The 7,213-nt window shown below is 27.5% G+C and overlaps 1 protein-coding gene across 1 annotated transcript in view; it reads right to left on the reverse strand.

The window, feature by feature from the left end:
* LOC129988330 (uncharacterized) overlaps nucleotides 1–6,436 on the reverse strand; it is a 52,152-nt gene extending 45,716 nt beyond the window's left edge. Inside the window, exon 1 of the mRNA XM_056096534.1 lies at nucleotides 6,348–6,436. The gene's annotated coding sequence lies outside the window, so the exon portion shown is untranslated. The remainder of the gene's footprint in view (nucleotides 1–6,347) is intronic.
* Nucleotides 6,437–7,213: the final 777 nt, after the last annotated feature.

The raw sequence follows: 7,213 nt of genomic DNA on the forward strand, positions 1-7,213 counted from the left end.
TTTCGAATGTCGAAGCTTAATTCTGTCGTCTTTTTGCCATTACAAATTTTTGGAAAATGCTTTTATTGCACTTGTTATTATTTATAGTTACGTTAATGCACATGAAATTATAGTCTAGTTTAATTTCCCCTCCACATATCCCCTGGAAGGGCACAAATGAGTTTGAGAGGCTTCCGGAATGTTGGTTGGATCTCGCCACACTGGAGGGTACATGAAAAGGTAAGGGTCTGCTCCTCCCATCGATGACGGGATGTGCACTTCCTTAGGGAAGGGTTGTATCATGACCGGTGATGGCCCTTAGGACTCAACCACAATTACCGCCAGTGTTGCTGTTGCGGAAATCCAGTAATGCAGCATTTATTAACCGCGTGCCTTCGAGCGGATATGACTTAATATGACTTTCAACTCCACATGTTAATAACAAAATATATTGTATGTTAATTCGTCAATTTTCTTCGTCAAATTATTTCAGTCCAATACATATTTTCTCTTGAAATAGAAAAATTGTTTACTATTCAAAAATAAGAGATTTAGTTGTGCAACAGAATTATTTAAGCCTCTCACCCCTCCCCCTCTCCTGAGACCAAAATATGAACTAGTTTTCCTTTTATTTTGAAATCGAAATTTTATTCTCTGGAGAGTATGTGTACACAATTTGGTTATGATTTAGAAGGTTTTGCACGGAGATGCCTAAATATCTCCAACTTAATTTCAATCATCCTGTGCATCCAGTTGGAATAAGTGCTTGAAATGATTTAAAGAATTATATTTCATGTTGCATCAATCCATAAATATTTACTGAAAAAATTATATCTAATCTTTATATTTTTAAAATTATTTTCCCAATCAATTAAAAGGATTTCTATTCGATTGTTACACAATTCATATTAATCTTGAATGAGGTTCACATAGTCGGTGGATCATCCGAGTTCTGAACTTGAGAATGCTTTCATCCATAAACTCACGGCTTACCATTGTCACTAACGCTAGATAGTTCAGAAAATTGATCTGCAATGCACTGAATAAGATATTCAATGTATTATTTTAACAGACATTTTTAAAATATTCCTATTCATTTCATAAAATACCCATTGTAGCCTTCTCATGCCTTCTCATATAATCTCTAATTAAGTACTTATTAACATTATGACATTGGCAAACAATAGTTATTACGAAAGGGCCCATTAGTGTCTGATCTTTAAAGGGCTTTAATCACTGGAATGCGATTAATACACGAGTAGCAGAACACATAGTCTGTATTTTGGAAGCCTTTTTTTTTTCCGATGATTTGAACCAAAATTTGACACAGAGCTACCGTATAGTAGTCTTAAAAACCAAATATCAAATTTCATGCATTAACGTTTCAGGGGTTTTAAGCTATCACGTTGACATGCCTATGAAAACACAGACCGACAGACGGTCAACCCCTGCTCGGATAGGGTCCTAAAGTGGAGAGATACCTAAATTTTAGATATTAAATTTATGTAATAAATATAATTCGTCTACTTTCTTCATTTTGTTGTTTTTGTGACTATTTATATTCGGACATACCAAAAAGGTCATATACCAAATTTCATCCATCTAGCTTAAAGTGTTTTGGAGATACCGAATTCACAGAGAGGCAGCCATACGTAAATCCAAATAAAGTTTTTCTCGTATTTAGAGAGATGTGAAAAGTGAAGATTCGTCAAAATCTCTACAGTTATTTTCTCGTACACGAGAAAGTAAAATTTAATATCGCAATATTTTCGAAAAAAATTTTTAATAGCCGATTTAAAGGAGTATAAATGTTTGAAAAACATAAGATGTAAAAATTTATATAACTGTCATGTAAAAAGTTGGTATAATTACCGGGAGTTTTAAGAGAAAAATTTGCGATTAATACAAATAAAAATAACTAGTATAGATGTGCTGAAAGTGCGCAAATAGTGCGTCATGTTTTTTCATTCTTTGCCTGGCATTCAAAAGGGAAAGCGTACGAAACATTGTAATTAAAATTCAAGTGGCGAACTAACACACTTCATGGAAGAAACCACATAACTGATCAGAAAATATCAATAAACGAAGGGGGGGACATTCTTTATAAGAAGCTAACTGTTGTAACGGTTCTTATGACAGACTTGAAGTGAGGGATATATTTTGAGAAATTGCTAGTCACGGTTAAGTTCGTACATGGGCGTACCATTCATGCACCACTGAAAGTGGAAAGAAATCGCAAGATATTAAAATTATCATCTCCTTATAATTTCCTTGCTACAAAAAAAGATTTAAGAATTCAATGTCGTCGGTCAAAGTATAAGATAATAACCTTATGATAAAAATAATTTACAAAATTATTCCAATATAGTGCATTTCTTAGAGAATAAGGGTAAAAAGAGATTTCCAGTTTTTAACCTCGACTGCTTTTTGATGATAATACATGATAGATTGTTCTAAAGCAATAATCAATAGTTATGTGTGTCATCTTCAAAAAATTAATGCTTGAATATAGAATTAGAGATGATGGAGCGAGTGAAATTACCTTCATATATATTTCCTCAAAAGAAATCAATCAAATTTCAGCAATTCATTAGATTCTTATAAAGTGTATTCTCACCACTATTTCTTCCAGTATTTGTTGAGTTCTAAATGTTTATATTTCTCATAACACGATGGCCATTTAATCGTTGAATGAAATATCTCTAAGATTTTTTTTATTTTAAATTTAATATTTTAAAATGAAACAGTATGCTTAAAAACTTTTCATTTTCAACGTTTCAAAAGAACGTCGATTCCATTTTTTTTTTCAATAGATCTAATGTTTAAAATACAGTTTAAAAAAATAATACATTCATTATTCATTAAATAAAAAATTTAAATTCATCTTTTAAGGTTTATCTACATTGCTATAAACCGCAGTAATAATAATATTTTAAGAGTACATGCTTTAGATGTATCTTGTATAATAATAAATAGAGAAGTAAACTACCATCTACATATATAAGATGTTCACTCTAATTGTGCAATACAATTGCTGATTTCTAAATTGTTAGAAGTAATATAGTTTCAGGCAGAAAAAAAATGCTCTAAATAAAGTAAATGATTGTATTAAATTATAATATTTGATTTACTGAATGTTTTCCTAAAAAGATTACAAAATCTAAATTTTTATGTAGCCCATTTTTCCGGTTTATTGATCCTATTTAGCAAAATATTCTTGAATCACTAGCATTTTAAATAAAGGAAAAGTCTCCCCCTCCCTCCCATCAGTACCTGAAACTGACCAAGTTATGAAATTTCTCATTTCAGGCCAATCATCGGCTACCTCAAGGAAACACCGCTGTTGATTAGTGGAATTTTATGAAAGTGGCCCCTTTCACTGTCTAAAATAGTGAAATTCAAAACTACATTATGTGCATAATGATTGATATATCTATAGGGCTTAAATCAAAGGAGAAAAAAATATTGCAATTCCACAGAATGTTTAATAAATGCTTTTAGAAAACTTTTACTCTTATAATTATATAAATTAATGGAATTCATAAGACTAAAATGAGCTAAATGAATATATATTTTTGTTTTCTTTTTTAAAGACTTTTATATCACGTATCTTGTTTCATATCTATGTAGACGGAATTTTGAAATCGATTCGACACACTCTTTCTGATGGGCTAGAGTTTTGAAATTTAGTATACTTGCCTTTTCTAATACAAGTATAAAATTTTAATATTTTCGGAATTTAATTATAAGTTATTTGAATTAAATTTTCACTCCATTCGAGCATTACTATTTGATATTCAATTTCAGCTCCAAGATACCAAAGTATTCATATTAAGCAATTATAAGTTAAAGATTAACGAGTACAAAATAATTAAAATAACATATTCTTGCTTTTTGGTACACTAACAAAAGTGTGTTTTTATTAAATGTTTATAAGTATTTTTACTTAACTTCGCATATTTTATGCTTGCAAATATAGAATTTTGTAATCAATTTTTCACTGACTTCCACACGTACGAGAGCTCTGAAATTCTGTGCATTTATTGGTTACTAATGACAATAGAATATTTTATTAATTTTAAAGCTTTTAATTATCTTAATAATTTAATCTTTATCTTAATAATTTAATCTTTATAATTTAATTTAAAGCTTTTTATTTATTTTAATTATTAATTTATATTTATTGGCTAAAAAACTAATTTCGCAGAGATAATACCATCTCGAAATCATTTGTGAAATATTAATTTTCAGCTTCCATAATATTTGGGATCAAGCTGCTTAAATTTATTGGTTAATTTTTTTGTAACCAAACTATTTATTATTTGTTTAAATTAAGAAATATGTTAAAGTATAAAAAATGGAAGTAAAAAGAGTTTAAAGACAGTTTTATTAGTATAGTACAAAGTAAGAAAGAATATTTTTTATCGGAAAAAAAGCAATATTATAAAAACATGATGTAATCATATGAAAAGAATACTCAGATTTAATATTTCAATGAAAGAATATTCAATGAAAATTAAAATATATTATAAATGTGATTAAATTCCAACTAGAGTATTTTTATCAGAAGAATCAGATTTTACATCTTTATTTCGATATTTAAAATATTTAATAATGTAAGAAATTAAGAATATCATAAAAAATACGAAATTTTAAAAAAAATCATCCTTAGAATATTACCATAAAGAATATTATTATTAAACTCTACTAGAATATTTACTTTTCTTCTAGAATATTAAATCTATAAATTATGTAACGAATAAAGAAATTTATTCTTATTTGTACATTAGAAAATAATATAATTAAATAATAGAAGGATTTAAAACCACAATCAATGAATATCATAAAAAAATTAATAAATATTCATTCATTACTAAAAAAAATTCTCTCTGCATCTCACGTTTTTACAATTGTTATTTCGACTACAAGAATTTTGGTAAAATTGATTTTCCTTTTTTAGTATGTTGATAAAAGAACTTTCTTTTTTAATTTTTTATTATAAAATTTATTTTATGAAATTAATGTGTGGTCAAAAATTGCTTTGTGCATCTCAGATGTAATCATTTTTTTTTTTTTTTTTTTTTTTTTGCACTGAAAGAATTGTAGGCGAATTGAAACTTTAGAATTCTCTTTTTATGACGTATAAATTATCAATTTTTGAATACTCCTCTAGCAAGCGATATTTTGAAAACATTCTGAAGTGATCAGTCAGTCAAAGATCTGACTGCTTTCTAAAGTCTTACTAAATAAATCTTATTTACCAAACACTGCTATGCATTTAAACTTTTAAAAATTCACAAGAAGTGCAGATAAATTATACTAATCTTTTTCAAAGGCCAAATTTAATTAAATAAATTTCAATAAAGCAAAATTTTGGATAGAAGCTTGAAGAATATTAAAACTTTCTTTATTTCAAAGAAGAAAGCACCGAAACTCTTATATTTCCAAAATATCATTTATATATTCAAATTTAGATTAAATGTTTAAATATTAAAAAGATACACTTAATTTATTTCGAAAAAGATCACCAATCTTATAATTAAACATAAATTGTTTTGTCAATGAGACGAAATGAAGTTCGTATATAAAGTAATATCAAGACATAATAACATATAAACATGTCATTCAAATTCAAGTTAATTGTGCAAATGGAAATAATTAGAGGCGTTTAGTTTGTATAAATTAGGATAAACAATTTGATATTTATGAAAAGATTTGCTGCCAATCTGATATATTTAAATTGTAATTTAAAATAATATTAAGAAGAATTTGAAAATAATATAACACCTGAGTTAATATAATGTATTGAAAATACTTCAAAAGCTGTTAGACTCTCTTATTTATTACTTGTTTGATTTTTCTCTAAATTAACATTGTACAAAAGAAGTTTCATTCAATATCATAATTGCATATTTTTTTGAAAATGTGAATAAATATCAAAAGCAATTAAATTCCTTACAGTTTTTCGGGGGAAGTTTATTGATTAAAATATTAATGAAAAAAAATTGTGGCAAAAAAAATTTCTGAACTATTTTTTGATCATGATCATTATAAAGAAATCATCCTGCTTTAATTCTAGTTTAGTTTAACGTTAAGTAATAATAATAAATAAAAATCTTTTTTTAAACCAAATAACTTTTTATCCACATTCCTATTATCCAAACACAAAGAGATGCACAAAGAAGAGACATTAAAAGTAATTATTTCCGTTAATTTTCTAAGATATTTTTACTGCTCAAATTTAATTAAATAATAAAACTGACTAGAAAACACATATGTATATACAATTTTGTTACATATAAAAACAATTTTAAATTATTAAAAAAAATTCTATTAATTGATGGAAAGTAATTATTTAATTACCTTACCTATGACTCGCAATACTATAATTCAATAAAATCCTTTATCAAAAATCGCAGTGGTACCTCATCCATCTGAAGAAAACACCAAATACTAGACCCGATTTGCAAAACCCTCTCTTCATCTGAATATCAAGGTTTCTTTTACTTCTTTGCCGTGTTAGATATTCACGTGACTGTGTTTGGTAGCTTGGTTCCCTAGGTGACGTCGAACTTGTTGATCGAACAAAATTTTCCCACCGCATTCATTTTGTTCTTTCTCTTTTTTTTTCCTTCCGGTAGTCATTCTTCCACTCGATTTGTTCATTACTGGGCAACAACTGATGTTGTGAAGGTTACACACACAGGTAATAGGTTGCTCTGTTTCGTTCGATACTAAAAAATTCAATAATCATATTACGCTTATTATTAAAGTCGGTTGGCATTTAGATCGCAGACGATTAACTAGATATTAACTCTATGGGGGCGGGTGTTTTAATCATAAATCTTAATTTCATTCGTGTTTTCTGGGATAATAGCATTTTTTTAATGAATTCTTGTTAATGATCATTCTTAGGATTCATTTTTTTAACCCTTAACTGGAGACATGAATTTCTTCACGCAGCCAGAGACATGGAGTCAAAATGACTCCATTGTTATTTTTCTTTTTTTGTCTTTTTAAAACAGCATTGGAATTTATTTTGGAAACACAATACATTCCAGAAATCATATAGTTACCAAAAATGTTAAAGTTAAATGTTATAATATTAAATGCTGGAAAAATGTTATAAGGAAAACCAAAACAATCTTTTAATGAGTATTTACTACTATTAGACTACTATTACAGAATTACGCTAATGTTAGTAACTGTCAGAATTTAACAAGCAAAAATGAAA

Source organism: Argiope bruennichi, chromosome 10, assembly GCF_947563725.1.
Source record: "Argiope bruennichi chromosome 10, qqArgBrue1.1, whole genome shotgun sequence".
NCBI lineage: Eukaryota > Metazoa > Arthropoda > Arachnida > Araneae > Araneidae > Argiope > Argiope bruennichi.